At 42.1% G+C, this 17,420-nt stretch overlaps 1 protein-coding gene across 1 annotated transcript in view; it reads left to right on the forward strand.

Annotated features, from left to right (window-relative positions):
* Nucleotides 1-17,420, forward strand: part of RALB (RAS like proto-oncogene B) — a 47,300-nt gene that overhangs the window by 20,897 nt on the left and 8,983 nt on the right. The window lies entirely within an intron of this gene.

Genomic DNA, 17,420 nt, shown 5'->3' on the forward strand with positions numbered 1-17,420 from the left:
GGGGCGGCGGGGCGCGGTTGGGCCCCGTGGGCCTGGGCGGGCGCCGCCGCCGGCCCCTGAGCAGCTTTTCCTGCCTCTGCCGCGGCGTCAGGGCGCCGGTGGTGGTGCTGGGCGGGTCGTCGGGAGCCGCTGCGGTTTGGGAGGCTGCGCTCGGGCGGCGGCTTCCCCGGCCGGTTCGCGGCTGCTCTGCCGCGGCCGCCCGGGGTAAGCGGTGCCGCCTCGTCCCGGCGGGGCGAGCGGAGGGCTGGGGGCGTCCGAGGGGCCGCGCTGTGCCCGGCCGGGCTCTCCCTGGGCTGCCGCCCGGCAGGGCCGCTCGCTCTGCCCGCGGCCGTTCCTGCGCGCAGCTCGGGGCGGGGACAGCTGGTGCCCCAGTGCGGCCCTGCCCGGAGGAGGGTGGGGGGCAGAGGCTGGGGGAAGCAGACCTGTCACGCTTCGTGCGTGGTTGTGGGGGCCTGGCTCGGTCTTCTGGAGTCCAATCCTGATTGTAAAACATGAGACTTAATCGAGCTAGGCTACTATTGGATGTTCTGTTGGTGGAAATAGAGCAGGGAGATTGCACCCCTGCTGGGACCAGCCTTGCTTTTGCAATGCTCAAAGCAATCTGAGTAATTCTTAGTTTGCTGAACTACTCTAAGACTCTTGCCCCTCTTGTGAGGGGGAGAGAAGTGCCTGTCTATACAACAGTATCCTGTATTCAGAGCCATACTCTTCAGGAAGCATGTTGTCTTTTTAGCTATTTTAAAGATTTTTTTTTTCTCTTTCTTCCTGTCTTCTGCTTCCTCCCCTGCCCTCCATCTCCCARTACTTAAACTCTCAAAACTGAAGGAAGAGACTCACAGAAGAGAACCAGACTTGTGGTTTTTGTTGCAAGTGGATTTCCTTGATGGCTGGAAGTAACTTTATAATACACCCCCCCACATACAATAATGCAGTCTTACTTGGCAGTAGAATCTCTACAGTTTATTCACTTGTAGCAGGGTTGTCAAAATAGTATTATCTACTGTTTTGATCACTTCTGGGCCCTGAGCACTGAAATTAATTTTACTTATGATCAGATGATATAAGCTTTCTATGATGATTTTTTGCATTCACTTTCTCTGTTRAACTGTTAATGGGAGCTGTCTGAGAGCTTTTCTATTTCTTAAGTAGTTTACTGTATTAGATCTTAGCAAATCTTTTTGTTGTACGCCTCTTGGTGAGCACGAACTTGATTGCTTTGTATGAGAAGCATGCAAGAAGAGAAGTGAAGCTGACCTATTTTCACTAGTGTTATGTACATGCTGTAGAGGAATGTCTAGTTTGAAGATTTAACTGGAATGCTTTACAAAAACTCCCCACTGAAAGCTTAATTTGACTGGACAATACCCTTTTTGGTTACCCTTTAAGATTCTCAAACTTGTCTGTAATTGTCAGTGCAGTGATACTGAATATCTGGATAAAAGAGTAGTTGAGGCATTTTGATCAAATCAAGGCAGTAATGATGGGGCACTGCCTAGACATCCTGAATAAAATAAGGGTTGATATAGACAATCTATAATCTAAAGCTTCTTTCAGGCTCTTAAGTTGTCTTCAGGTGCACCACTCCTRCTTAAGCACCAAATGCACCTGTTACTGTACCAAATGCTGCATAAAACAGCCTGCTCTTCTGGGTAGTGTTGGGATTGAGGCTTCACAGGCAGTAGAACTCACCTGTGAATAGAGCACAAGTGGCCAAGTGATGTAGCAGAGCAAGCCCTAACATCATGTTTAAGTATCTATACAGTAATTTTAATCTGATCTTGTCCTGTTCCTTTGTAAAGTCTATTCACTTCCTCCTCAGTGGATGCTTGTGCTGTAATAAGGAATTACCAAGTTAAACTTTTAACTAGATTCAAACTCCACTTGACTGAGTMCTGATTAAGTGAATTGCTTCCTGTGAAATAATGAATTCATCTGAGTTAATGGCTCCTCATAGTAGAGGTACTGAAGGAGCCTGTTTCTCATGACAACTGTGCGGCTAGTTAGCACTCATGGGGATGCAAGTGCCTAGTGGTATTAAGACAAGTAAGCAGTTCGAAGGCAGTAGGCTGCTTGTGCCTGGAGCAAAGAGCTTGAAACTACAGCGGGTAGGAGCAGTGCCCTTCAGGGGCCTGAGTGAAAGGCAGCAGTTGGGCTGGTGGCAGAAACAGGTGAATGTGGGTCCGATGCTGTGTGCATGCCTTCAAGTAATTTTTGCATGATTGATTTATGAAAGGTGCTGATCCCTGTTGTCAGCTAGGTTAGATAGGAACTGTATGAACTGCATTCTCCAACTTTCTGTCTTGACTTGGAAGTACTGTCCTGCAGGTAGAAGAACTTCAGTTCTTAGGTTTTTTTGTTGTTGTTTTTCACTGTCTCTAGAAACTATTCTGTAGTGCCATCAAGTAGCAATGCTATGGTTCTCTTGCTTATTCCCAGGTGTTGGATGGAGCAAGGATGTTAGCAAACAGTCTTGACTGTTTACGCTCTTCTGGTGGTTCTGTGATACAGTTGATACCCAGCTCCTCATGAGAGGTTATAGAGCAGATGTTAAACACTGTTAATGGTTGCCAAGGAACAATCACTTTTTGTGATTCCTTTTGGCCCACTAAACAGGATTAAATAACTTTCATCGGTGCCTGCCCCAGAAATATCAAGTTGTCTTGTCATTTGAACAAGTTAAGTTTATATTCCTTTCGCTTTGTCTCTTCGTGTTCTTCCAAATACTGCTTTAATAATATTAGAGGATCTGTTTTGTCTCTTGTGCTTGAAATATGGAATTGAGCATTTTCCAAGACCTGTCAAAACGAGAGTCATGAAGTCATGTAATCTGAGAATGTTATTTAGTCTGCTATGTAAGTAGCTACTTGAGTCTTTTCACGATGACGGGGTGCTTGCTTAGAGCAGTCACTCTGAAATGTTTTACATGGACCTTTAGCCCAGAGCTTTTCTAAGGGCTGCAGAAGTGGTTAAGAAGGGTCCAAATGGCTGTCAGTTATTAGAATATGAAACTTAATGGAAATGCAGATCCTTTTAGCAAGCTTTGCTAGCTCACAAGTCAAAGGCGGGGGAGGGGGGGAATCGGTCCTGGGATTAAACACTTTTTAAAGCCTCAAGTCTGTCAACTGTCACTTCATGAATTAGTGTGTTGCAGTCAGTTGACGTGACTTGTGTGAAGTATTTCAGGCCATTGAGAGTGTAATAAAAATGGAGTTTTTAATACATTCCTCTTAGATTTGGACTGTGGCTAATCTGAAGTTGAATTGCAGGGCTAGAAAGCTAAAAACATGCTGAAGTATCTAGATGTTGTCATGTGTTTCTAGATCTTTCTTCTTGGGTCTTTACTTTGAGTAGAAAACAGATCATTTTTCAGAAGCCTATTGGAGGACCAGTTATCACCTGAACTCTGGGCAGGGCTTCTGCTCATGTAGTTGRCCAGGTTAAAGAATGTTTCAGAGTTAAATGTAGTATTGATGACAAAGGCTTTGCCAGCTAGTGGCTTAAATCACAAAGAATTTTATTCCTACCTCAGTGGCAGAATTATTATAGGATTACAGGGTTACATTCAAAACATGACAAAGCACTTCAGGTAGCTCTGGTTCTGAACTTCTGAAAGAAATGTCTGAACTCCGGAGTGCAGGTTGCAGAACACTTGCTAAGTATATGGCTTTTTGTAAAGAATTGTTTAAGATGAGTGCTATACTGCTCAGTAGGGCACTGTCTTGAGCAGCACTCTAAGGCAGGAGCTTAACAGGTGGGACGTTTTCAGATTGAGTTCCGTTTCAGTTGCCTCAGCTCTCCAGAAAATATGCTGTTTTGGTAACTGGGAAGCTGCTTCTGGATTAAAAGAAAGTAATTCTAAAGTATGAAATGATCTTTGATACAGTCTTTCCACTAAACATTTGCTGCAGTAAGGAATTCCTGCTCATGATACTACTCTTGCTATTTATTTCTTTTTGGCTTACTGTAAGATCCCATCCTCAGTAGGTAAGGACTTCTCATTAATGTAGACACCAAGAAATCTGGCAGACTCTTGTAGTAGCCTTCCAGTTTCATTCTACTATATCATAAAAGCCCAAAAATGTGCTGTGAAAGACCTGAATATGTGCTTGAAACTGGTGAGGTATTTCTCATTCTGTATTCCAACCTGCTACATTCATTTTGATAGTTCAACACAGTTTAGATAGTAAATCTCCATTAAGCTTGCTTTAAATATGTAACTACTCATAAGTCAAACCAGAATCAAACAAGGCATTATGAACTTGTGAAGCTGCAATAGAAAACAACTTTAATTCATACAAGTGATATCAATACAAGTAGGCTGACTAGCATTAATACTGTGCATATTTTTCTCTTTATTGTGTTGCTCCCTGTTGTGTGCACAGCAGTAACTTAGTCTAACTGTTCTCCATCAGTGTTCACAACTGCCTTGTAACAGTAGTTATCCCCATCTTGTGAGCTTGTCTGCTATTATGCTTTTGTAAATACTAGTCAAGATTCCTAGTGAACTAACTAGTTAAGTGTTAGTCTTAAAGGATAAGTTTCTAGGTCTGCTGCACTTGTACTAGTGGTCACGATAGGTGGTGTACTTCCAAAAACTCCCTGCAAATAAGATGCGCAGGAATTCTGCTTGTGCAAAGACTTGGAATCATAGAATTGCTGAGGTTAGAAGATCCTTCTACAGATCTAGTCCAAAGCCCCTCAATTCAGGGACAGTTAGAGCAGGTTGCTGCAGACCTTTTCCAGGTSGATTTTGAGTATATCCAGGGATGGGAACTCCACATCCTCTCTGAGCAAGCTGTTCCAGTCTACAGTCACCCTTGTAGAGGGGGGGGAGGGGGAAGTTTAGGTTTAAATGGAATTGCCTGTATTTCGGTTGGTGTCCATTGCCTCTTGCCCTGGCAAGGGATGTGCCTGGGAAGAGTCTGGCTCCATGGTCTTCACAACCTCCAGTATTTATACTCATTAATAAGATCCCCCTGAGCCTTCTCRTCTCCAAGCTGAMCAATTACAGCTGTCTTGGTCTCTAGTCATGTCAGATGCTCCAGTCCCTTAACTATTTTTGTGGCTCTCTGCTGGACTTGCTCCAGTTTGTCCACATCTCCTGTCCAATTCTGGGCTCCCCAGTACACTGCACTCAAGATGTGGGTCTTGCCCGTGCTAAGCAGGGGGGAAGGATTACTCATTCAGCTTGCTGACAGTGCTCTTCCTGATGCAGCCCAGGAGGCTTTTGGCTCCCTTTGTCTCAAGGGTGCTGGCTCATAGTCAACTTGTCAGGACCCTCGATCCTTTTCTGCAAAAGCTGCTTTTCAGCTGGTCAGTCCCCAGTGTGTATTGCTGGGTGAGTTATTCCTCCCCAGATGCAGGACTSCACACTGGACTTTGCTGAACTTCATGAGGTTCCTGTTGGCTAACTTCTCCAGTTTGTCATGGTGCCTCTTGTCAGGTCACATTAGTATGCCTGATTTAGGGAGCCTGGTATAGCTTACTGACTCATGCATCTGTGAACCATTGAATGAGATGCTTAAAATAGTTAAGTACTTTCAGAGAAGATAGGGGAACAATTCCCCAGTGCCCCTGGAGAGGTGAGGTCCTGTGGAGGAGGGGCTGAATACCCACCTACCTCCATCAAACACAGGCAGACTTGTAAGGCTGGCTTACATTGCCACAGGTGGAGATTTGAACATGGCACCCCAATTCTGGTTTGGGAGCGGAGGATGATTGACAGGCAATTGCCACAGGTGGAGATCTGAACATGGCACCCCAATTCTGGTTTGGGAGCGGAGGATGATTGACAGGCAATTGCCTGGGTAAAGACTATTTCTGCTAATAGTATCTAAACCAAGCTAAGTGGAGTCGAGACTTTCAGTCTACCCCAGGAGTTCAGTGAACCAGGAAAATTAAAGACAAAGTTAGCGTGGTCTAGCCAGATTAATCCTGTGGGGAAACAGTGGTAGCAGCTTGTTGCCTTTTTGTCAGTGTCTTCTGCCTTATTGCAAGACCAACTGGCTAGGTCTGACAGGCGAGAAAAACAAAATGAGGGGAGGAAACTTAACACTTCATGAGAGCTGAAGAACTAAATACTGAAATGCTTAGTATGTTCATGGCTGAATATTTAATCGCTAGAGTAAATTCACTGAATTTTTATTATTCACTGAATATTCATTGACTGTAACATTCACTAGAACTTACTAAATTGTTAGTGACAACTTCCTTGTGAGTTGTAGAGCTGTGTGTTATCCACTGAAGTGGATAACAAAACCATGTTGTAAGCTCCTGATGCAGGATTTGAAGCTTAGATGATACTGTTTTTTTTTTTTTTGAAGTCTATTGTGCTGAGAGTTTGACTTGTGTGAGGCATTTCATTCATGGAGATTTGATTAAAATCAGCATGAGATTAATGTCTGAAGCATGACACTATCTCTTAGCAGTGCTTTTGCAGATCTGGTCTGTGCTATGTTTGGAAGATCATAGATGAGCATGTCTGGACCCAAAGGAGCTTTTGAAGAGAAGCATCATTGAAATATGCTTCCGAGGCTGATGGGAGTTAGGCTTCTGTACAACTTTAATTGTTTAAAAACTGCCTGAGTTTCATTTATCTGGCATGAGCCTCATTGGTTAGTGTGAGAAATGTTGTATTAATTCTCTGTAAGTGATCAGGCAATTAGACAGCACTGCAAGTAATTTCAATAAAAAAAACTTCTAGCATAGAGATTGTGATTAATGGTATTAACTGTTTTCATGCTTGTATTAGATTTCCATCAGACTTCTCATCAAACTTTTCAAATAAGGAGTGTGGTAGATTAACCTTTTTCTGTAGTTGGTCTGCAAGGTTTTTCTGGGCGTTAATATTATACCTGGAGACTTCCTGAAAATGTTTAGGGATGAATTCAAGTAGACCTCCCCACAGCAAGAGGGGTTTTTGTGTGTGTTCTAGCTGTGATGACATTACCTAAAGTGGAAGTCGTAAGACATTAAAACCTTACTGACATGAAGAGTCTTATTCTACTCAGTGTAACGGTATTCAGTGCCAAGCAACTAGCAGATTGTAATATGCAAAATAGGATGGTAGTCTTCAATTATATCTGAAAAATAGGACTATGATGCTTAAGTGGTGTCATGTATGAAATTGTAACTTAAAGTATTTGTAACTGGCAGTGGTTATCTGTACTCAAGTATTAAACCTCTGTGCAAGAGTTTATGGGGCTTGTGGTGGACTGGGACCCCTCTCTGAGGGAGTCTGCTTCTCAGCAAAAACTTCTGGGCAAGGTGGTGCTGCATGCCCCCTTTGGGGTGTGTGCATAGYGCCTATGAGCCTGACCCACCCACTGTCTCATCTAGTGGAAAGTAGCCCTACTCCTTCAGGAAGGGAAGGTGGCCTGTTTTGTGCTCATCTGTTTCATCACTGTTGTTGGACAGTTACCTGCATGACAGGATGATGCAATGATATAGTAGAGCTGGGTTGCACCCGGTGAACCAGAGCAGGATACAGGGAGAGCACTGRAGTCTAAAAGGACAGGTATATAAACATTAAAGTGGTTTCTACAGATGGTGCGCGCCTCTGCAATGCGACCATTCCATCAGAATCAGTGTGAAAGGCCTTTAGAGATCAGAACGTTTTTTAAGAAGCTTACAAAACAGCCTTGGTTGCTGCAAAGCTTCTGTGGACTTGGAAGGAAGTATTTTYGCTTTGATTAGATGAGAACAAAGTAAAGTCAAAGCGCTGGTTGTAGAATACCCTCTCTTCTAGAGCCAAGTTACCTTACAGAGGTGTTCTCTGGTGTGGTAACATCTAAAGTTAAAGATGACAAGGATGGCCCTATGTGAGCTTGTTACCTTTTTTTGTCTRAAAGGAAGACTTTTTCTGTGGTATTATGGGAACCAAACTACTCGGGTGCTAATCAGGAGGCCTAATTCTAGATTCTCTCCCTGGTCACTGTTGTCTCCTCTGAACATATTCATTGGTGTCACTGGAGCTGATGCTGCATCCAGGACAGAAATTCAAGCTTCCAAATAGTGATAACCTGCTGAAGGCACAGGGCATCTTAAGTCTGTCTGTTTCTTGATACAGAGTCAGGAATTGTGTGTTCTGACTTTCTAGCAGTATGAATATGATCCGTGTTACAGCTGACTTGTTCATGCTGCAGGTTTTATGGTATTCTTCCCTAGAAGGTTGATGTAGGTTGGAGTTCCAGCAGTTCTCCCACTATTGCTTTGTTTCTGTGTGTTTTTTTTTTTTTTTCCCTGAGTGGTTAAGATATACAAAGAATCTCTTATATAATCCATAGGGGATGTTGGTCATAGCTGCCAATTATCTCCTTCCTCTTTGAGGAGGACTGAGTAGAGATGACAGACTTACCACTGTAGGGGTGCAGCATTCTGTAGACTATTTTTTTAATGCATCATTGTAAAAAGGAGTTCACTTTTGGATAGTATGGGTCAGTAGATCAAATGGAACAGCAGTGGGGAAGACAACCAGTTATTTGCTTCTTTTCCTACTGGTATTTCTACTGCTTTGTATGTATTTGGCATACATGAACTACTAGTACAAAAGCATGTGAATTAAGGATGTTTGTCTGCTTAGACCCTCTTCCACAAATGGCTAGCGAACTGCAGTTTTACAAGTGCATTAATGAGCAATGAAGTTGGTGCTTTTCTGCTTAATAGGCTTGGTTTTGAAACTTGTGTTCTTTTCAGGCAAGAATCAACTCAGACTGATAGCATAGTCAAAGCTAGTAAAGAATTGAAAAGGCTTTTGTTCTGTTGTCTTAGTCTCTTCAATTGATGCTGCCTTCTGTGAGTTCTCCCTTTGGCTGAATGGTCTTCATATTTATAGACTTTTTTTTTTTTTAAAAAAAAAAATACTGCCAGGTACTGCTCTACTGAACTGGAAAGTGGAGATGCCTACCTAAACACTTCGTGCCTCWGGCAAAAATAAAATTTGCATTTCATTACATTTATTCTGTATAGCTCTAGGTATCTCAAGACCAAAGTGAAGTAGTAAAAATAAAGCTTATATTCTAATGTCCATAATCAAATTTTGCTTAAGAGGTTTTACAAGGCTTTGTGGATATATGACTACAGTATTGCAAAATGCTACTGTATTATAACTGCATGCAATGAAACAACTGCTATCTGTCTTTTAATACCCTTGTACCATGGCCAAATTGCTTTGCAACCTTATTTAGTCAGGTGTAGACAAAGTTTTTTGTGATACTACAGTGTCTTGGAAGTACTATGTAAGAGGAGTGTTTTCTCTTAGTTTCTGATGAGAAACAAGTCAGATAACTTTCTCCACTTTAAGGGAAATATTTCAGTCTAAAACCTAGACAACAATGAGATTCAAATCTGTGTCTTAGAACTGTACTTAGTTCAACACAAGATCTGACTTCAGTTTGAAGGGTTATTTTAAACTGCTGCTCCTCTGACACTGACCATGGACTATGCCCTTCCAGTGGCTAAATCTTGTGAAGGCTGGCTTGTTCAAATATACAGCCTTAGTGCAGACTTAATAGTTGGATAGGATTTAATTCCAATTATCTGCTGATGAAGACAACTCTAATCAAGGTTATTATCTTGAAGTTGCAGCTAACAAGAAGGATGCTGTCTGTTTACTTTTTGGTTGTGTATTGAACGATGTGAGAGGGCATATCTTTCAGAATTGTATCTATTAAGTAAATGCTTGTGGCTGTCAGATTTGCCTTCTAAGCAGTAATGATGTGTCTCTGAAAACTCATAAGCAAAGTTGGATTGTGCTTGACAAAGTATGGTGGGGGCAATGTAGTGAGTAGACGCAAGGTATGTCGGTTAGAAAGAACAACCTTGCTTTAAGGCTGTCCTCAAGTCTTGAACACTTGTGGCCAAGTCTATGATCTATTCCAAAGAATAAAGTATTAGCCCTTCATGTGTTCATATGTCACTAGTGTAGTGATCACTTAGATTAGCAATGTATTTGTCTTGTGTTCAAGATCTTACTCTGCATAGCTGCTCTGGGTGTGTATGTATTAGATCTTGGAAGTCCTTGTAAAATAAGTCCCTTCTCTTAAAGATCACTTACTAACCCATTTAAAATGGCTGTGGAGAGGCAACAATAGCTTTGTTGCATATAAATGCATGATGTAGTAAGAAGTTTGAGGAAAAGATGGAGGATCACTATTAGGATGGTATCTAATGGCTAGATGACTGATACTGTTGATAGTAATAGAGAGAATATTTTAGTGTGAATTCTGGGCTCCAGCATGGCAYGCATGCTTCCTTAGGTATGCGTGTAGGGAAGATTCCTGACTGCAAGTAAGTTCAAATATTTCATGTGGTTTGTGAGAAGCAGTGATGCAGTCTTGTAACTGAGTGAGATGCTCTATGCAGTGTATCTTATGCTCAAGTAGAGCAAGTCTTAGGGACTGTCCTGCAGACAAGTTCAGCGTGAGCTGTGCTAATACTGGCAGCGCTCGGTCATCTTCCTCTGGAGCGGAAGCTTGCGCTCAGATTAAGTTGAGGTACAACTCCTGATTTACTRCTCTTCCTTAACCTGTACTTATCTCTTTGTTTTTTCCAGTAAGTGGGAAATAATTGTAGTCTGGTTTCAGCTTGTTTTAATCTTCAACTATGACATTGTAAATGTATTCCTCTTGTCTCCTTTAACAGGCAATGTAAGCCCAAGCAGTGTAGCTGCTGCTGGAGTAGCTTTGACACCTTATTTAAACCTGATGTGCCTAGCATTCTGTCTTCTGTGGGGAATTAGGACCTAATTCTAATTGATTGGAACTAATGTATTGTAAATTTATAACTTTCAAGTGTATTGCAGGAAATGAACTATTTATACTGCAGTTTGTTTCTGTAATATTTAAGGGCACTGCTGTTCCTCCTTCACTTAGACAAGGATCCAGTCTATGCACAAAATACTTCCTGCATGTGTACAGAGTAAGCTAGTTCCTTGCCCTGAATACTCTTTTACAGCCTCAAGGGAAAAAGTAATGATTCTTAAAGCTGAATTCATTTATACAGCTTTCAGCACAGTGTTCRTACCTATACAAGTGCTAATAATATCTAGTATGGATAGAAGAAACATCTAATTACAGCAAGTGTACCTCAGGCTTTATTTTCATGCTGCTGTTCTGTCCCTGTGTTGCAGCGGGGTATCACCTCAGTTGTGCCAACCCACGTGTCTAGGGAGCATAGCTTGGACAGGCTCAGGGAGCTTGCCTCTTTCTGCAGCTGTGTTGGTTAACCTCTAGGCTGCTCTATCCACACCTTCTCTGGCCTCAGCTGCACAGGCTTGTTTTCTTCCTTCCTCTGCACTGGCACAGGGGCATGGGCCTTGCTGATCTGCCTGCCAGACCTGGTCAGCTAAACTGACTGGCTCTCCTGTAGGAGGAGATGGCCTTGAATAGCCACGGGTAAGGACTAAAGGAGGGGAGCCTGTGACAGCAGCACTGGRTGATACAAATATGGGCCATGGAACTGTTCTCCCAGCCTGCTCAGCAAGACTTCTCAAGGTGAATGAGTTCCTTGATTTGGCTAAGTGTGGCCTAGTTTACTAAAAATAAATAAAAAAATAAACTACTGGCACAGCAGAGAATGCAGGAAAAACCTGGCAGTACATGGGGAAAGATAGAGGGAGTTCTTTAGCAGAAGTTGCTACCAAACACTTCATAATCTCTCCATTTAGTTTGAAAAACAGTAACTGGAGACAAGCCAAAATATAAGGTATTAGCAAAGGATGATAGACTAGCACATTTATTTTTAGCACGCATATCCTGAAACTTTTAGTAGCGTTAAATGTCACTTTTAATCTCAAATGAACTTGTTTTTATATTCAAACTACCAGTTGGAGCATTTACAGTCCATTGGAAGCTAATGGAATTTCAGTACTTAAATATTTTCTGGATAACCTCAGAATAGCTGAGGAGCTCTTACAGTTCATAGCTCAGTGAGATTGTTAATTAGTTGTGTGGCCTGGGGAGTTTCTGACTGCATTCTTGCAGGCGTATCAYGGAACCAAACACCCCAAAGCCTCTAATTCGTATTCTGGTAAGTGAGGGTAACTAAAGTATTGTAGCAGAAACAAACAAACAAAAAAACTGCCCTCACTGTGCGTGCTTTTGATGACATCATATTTAAGTCTTCAATAAGTTGAATACCGAGATTTTTTTTCTCTTAAAAATAGGTATCAGAAGGATTTAAACAAAGCTCTTCTGTCAAGCTATTGGGCTGAGGGTTTCTAGAGTCCAGTTTTTAAAATCCAAAGAATGGCCGCTTTCAGTGGCAGGGTAGTAATGAAAAAAGATGCCTAAAGATATCAGCTGCACAGCAAGAGAACAAGGGCTGATCTCAGTAATTTTGAGCTGGTGTAAAGCTTTATTTCAGTTTTTTGAATCTCAAACTTGGCAAAACTGGAAGGGATTCCAATTAGAGCCTTGGGAAGTGTCTAGAGTACTTTCTTACTGTATTATTGGAATATTTGCTGAAAAATAGCACACTTAGTTTTTCTTCTTTCTGTGGATTTGGGAGGACTGTAGCAAAATGGGTTGTTTCCCAGGAAAGTGACAAGTACTGCTTTTTTCTTACATGATTATACAATTGCGAGCCTTCATTGAGATGAAATTAAAAGGGATACAAAGGTGTAATCCAGTTTAAAATATAGATAGTCACTGAATAGTAGGCTCTGTGAATCTTGCCGTTGGCTAAATTAAACTTATGCATCAACTGAATGTTCTGGAAACTATTTAACTGTTTAGGCTGAGGAGGAGAAGGTGGCAAAACTGTCAAATTGATGCTTAAATTTGGAATTTATGAAGCTGTTTTTGTAAACAAATGCCTTGAAGTGCTCTGTTTCTAGATACTGGCCAAGATTCAGACAACACTGCTGGTTCCTTTACAGTAGGAGACTTTAGTTAACCTGCAATCGCTGTGATCTCAACAGGTAAGAAATGGGAAGGCTGAACAGCTGTTTAACTTGAGGTTAGATTTGTTATGTTGAGGATGGCACAGTTCGGTTGCAAAACCTATTGGTGAATTAGTCCTGATGGCTAAGTACAGATCTTCAGAACTTAAAATAAAAACAACTTCTTTAGTAATCACTGTAGCTTGGTCATAGATCTTGCTGTGCTCCATGCAGCCAACTTCTCTAGTATAGCCTTTGAGAAGCATCTCTCACCACAAAAATATGGTTTTGTGTAACTTACTATCAAAGAGCACAATAATCCAGTCCAGTGGCTTAAACTCTTTCATTTAAACTAGRTAGTGTTTCTTGTAGTTACTTCTCACTTTGGAAAGAGGACGAGACAAGACAATGTTGATGCTCTGACTTCAGTGGCATCTAGCACTTTGTTTCAGAGCAGTGTGAAAAGTAACCAGAGGGGAAAAAAATAAGAACTTTGTGTGTTTAGCAGATCACAACACTTGCCACAGYGTTCAGCATGGTGTTCTTAAACCTGAGGACAGAATAAGGGATTGAATTGAGGATCTAATCATTAACTAATTCTTTGCTTCCTGTCAGAGGAAGGTAAATCCTGTCTGAGTTGTTTCTTTCTCAGTAGGTAAAGAGCAATGTTGGAAAGGATGACTTTTTTGTCACAGAATCAGATGGCTTGTCTGGAGACTTGCTCAGAGCAGCAGCTTCTCTGCTAATTTGCACTGAGACACAACCTACTATCCTCTGAGGAAAGAGGATATTTGGCCTTAAGTATAAACTGAAGGGAATTGAATCATGCTTTGGCACAGAGAGGGCAGTTTTGTTTCTGCAACAATGCTTTAGTGATCCTCACTTATCAGAATACGAATTAGAGGCTTTAGGGTGTTTGGTCCTGTGATACGCCTGCAGTYTGTGAATGGCAGCTGTACTTATCTCAGGTTCCTCTAGAATTTCTTTTCCTATGAAGGAGGTGGTTGGATTTCACAAGACTTTTCTTCCTGTACAGAATGGATGAGTTAAGCAATGTCAACATCTTGACTGACTCAAGGATGCTTAATCTACAGAGTGGCGATAAATTGTTCCTTGCCTAATCAAAGATGGCTTGGGGAAGCTTCATTTTGTGTTAGGGAGTTTAACCTCAAGCAACTCTTGCATGAGAGAGCTTTGAACACTGGTGCGTAAAGTTTCTTGAACTGCGGAGGTAGAAATACAAATAAACATTAACTTCTTTTTGCTTAATTAGGGTTCATCTTAGTGTCCATTACTGAATAGTGATGTGCTATTAGTCTGTCCTGTAAATATAGGYGTTTCTGTGCGTTCTGCGCTTTCTGCACTGATACTGCCTGTGTCAGACCTGTGCTGTACTGTTCGCTGTGGCACAACCTTGTTTTGCTCTGTACTATCTAGCAGTTCTGTTTGTTTCCATTTTGTGGCTGGGTTGATGCTACTTGACCAGCCCTTTCTGAGCCTAGGAAGGGAGCTATGCTTCTGTGTCTTTCCCCTGCCAGCAGAGAAGAGCTGCTGTGTATGTGAAGCTTCTGGGATTTTAGGATACAACAGTGGGGCTGTGTACTAAGGAGGCTGCCCTGTTCCACTGGCTCCTCTTGGGGAGGATCATATCGTTATCATAGTCCAAAAGATTTGAGTAGAGCTGGTAATCGCTCTTCAGGAAACCGAGTGTGAAGTTTGAGTACTTTGACCACACAGGTTAGCTTTAGGTGTGATCAAATCGTAAGTATTTGTATGCTGTTAGATGCTTTTATTTACTATTTGGCTTTTATTTTCATATGTGGTATTAACAGCTTGTAACCAAAGCTAGCTCTGCGGTCTTTTGTTGGTACTGAGGTGGGATGGACAAGGAAGGATTCTAATCTTTTCTGTTTTAATATTCTCTGAGAGTTTCTCTGTGGAGAGCTTGAACCAATTCAAATTGGACAGTTTTACCTGAAAGGTGGCTTAATATGGTCAGGTAAACATGGTATCTGTATTGACAGGAGGGAGGAAGCTGCTGCATTCTACTTAAGCTGTTGGTARAATCATCATATGTTGCAGTCGCATACTGCTTTTTTTTTTTCAATGTAAAATCCAGAGTGTTCTGCATTTCTTGTGCAGTTGATCTGTCTGATGTGGCAACATCATAGGCAATAGCATAAAGTYTGAGTCACAGGAAAAGTGCTAACCTGAAATGCTTGTGTTAGAAAGATCACACAGCAATTACAACAGCCTTAGGATATTTGTTAAAAGAACACTCAAAGGTAAAGAACAGTCACAGTTGCTTTGAAAAGTCACTGAAGATCACTTGCTTCTCCCAAAATGCAGCTTATCTACTACTGCCARAGCCAGGCTATTCTCCAACAAGGACAAAATGAGTTGCTCTTCAGCTATGTTAGAAGATATTACTGGAAGACAGTAAATCTCCAGATTGTCTCATTGTGTAGTCAGTCTATAGCTTCTGTGCTTCAGGTGTCTACAATACACATCCAAACAACCTCAGTTCTACTTTATCCTATGTAGAGCACATGGACCTTAAATATTTGAAGAAAGTCTCAGCCCTAAGTTTCAGCTTTTGGATGCTGACTTCTGCTTTTTTTTTTTTTCCCTCCCCTGGCAAGGACCTCTGTTCTTCCCCTTTGCCTCTCTGGTGCCCAAGAGTTAAGTTAAGCTTGTGACTCTCTTCTTGTTTGGAACCCCTGACGTAATGGCTGAATTCACTGGTCAGCCTAGCCCAAATACTTGTGCTGTAGGAGGAGAATCTCTAAGAAAGTCAGATTTGCCATATCCTGTTCCTGTAACCTTCGGTCCTGTACTTGGAGTGTCCTGGATGAGAGAGATCTGTATAACAAAGTAGAAGATTACCAAAGGAAAAATACCTGGCTTCACTTTCCAGTGTTTATCCTGGAATGAGCACTTAAAGATGATTGATTTGCATTACCGTACCAAATGTTTGTAACAAATGGGTGTACGTAAAATATTCCACATAGTGAAATGCTGTAATTCAGATACTTAAATACTGTCCTAAGGGAATTTTTTGATATGTTTGTCCCTGTGCAGCATGCACTAAACATTCCTTGAATTGCCTGCTGTTCCTGTTGCCATGTGCAGCTGGGATCTGGATGGCTGGGCCCTTAGTTGTCCTGGCGTGAGGACACAAGTGCCATCATCCTTGCATCTGCATTGTAGCAATCATGTACTTGGAGCTCACGTGTTTTATTTCCCAGTTTGTGAATTTATGACTGGTGATGCATCTAGGATGGGGATTTTCTGTGTATCGTGTTACTTGCTTTTGTCCCCAGCCTGCTGTTGCAGAGCTGCTGTTCTGACTAGGGTGAGGGAGCTGATGCTTGTTTATCTCAGCTACTTTTTCCAGCTACTCTCCCAAAATGCAGTAATACTTTTAAAACATATCTCTAGCACTAAAGTGCTTGATTTGCATGACACATAACAGAAAGACTTGTTTAAATAGTAATTGCTTATGGAAGCTTACTGTGTAGGGCTTTGCAACATCAGAAGAATGGGAACTGAGTTGCTTGCAGTTGAACGGGAATTCTTGAAAAAAAAAAATCAAGGCTTGCAACATCAAAAGACAGGAATGGTGTGAAACAAATGTTCATGCCATGTCATGAGACTTTCCATTAGAAGCTTCTACATTTTTTTCTGCCAGAACTTACTGTGTATCTCTACTCTTTCCTGTGTAAAGAGGGAGATCAAAAGTCATCTTTCTGCTTACAAGCAGATCTAAGATACTGCTCTGCTTTTAGGTTGAAACTAAGCTGCATCAATACYAAATACTTTCTAAAGGTATGAAATCCTACAACAAGAACTACAGAAACAGTTTTATGATGTGGATGTTGTCTACCATGACTTCAGCAAGGCTTTTGACACTGTCTCCCATAACACTCTCCCACTGTTTCCCTGGGTGAGATCAGGAAGTACAGGTTGGATGAGTGGGCAGTGAGGCAGAYTGAGAACTGGCTAAAAGGYAGAGCTCAGAGGGTTGTGATCAGTGGTGCAGAGTCTAATTGGAGGCCTTTGGCTAGTGGAGTCCCCCAGGGGGTCAGTACTGGGTCCYGTCTTGTTCAACTTCATCAGTGACCTGGATGAAGTGGCAGAGTGTCTCCTCAGCAAGTTTGCTGATGGTGCAAAACTGGGAGACATGGCTGATGCACCAGAAAGCTGTKCTGCCATTCAGAGACCTGGACAGGCTGGAGAGTTGGGCAGAGAGGAACCTCATGAATGTCAAAGGCAAGTGCAGGGTCCTGCACCTGGAGGAGAATAACACCATGCACCAGTACAGGTTGGGGGCTGACCAGCTGGAAAGTAGCTGTGCCTGGGAGTTCTGTGAAAGTGACAGAGCACTGGAACTGGAACAAGTTGCCCAGAGAGACTGTGGAGTCTCCTCTGGAGATATTCAAAACCTGCCTGCCTAAGCACTAGATGGACTAGATGATCCCCAGAGGTCCCTTCTAACCTCTGTGATTTGGTTCTGTGATTTGGTTCTGTGATTTGGTTC

This window comes from Rhea americana, unplaced genomic scaffold (assembly GCF_003343005.1).
Source record: "Rhea americana isolate MKP2758 unplaced genomic scaffold, rheAme1 scaffold_33, whole genome shotgun sequence".
Taxonomy (NCBI): domain Eukaryota; kingdom Metazoa; phylum Chordata; class Aves; order Rheiformes; family Rheidae; genus Rhea; species Rhea americana.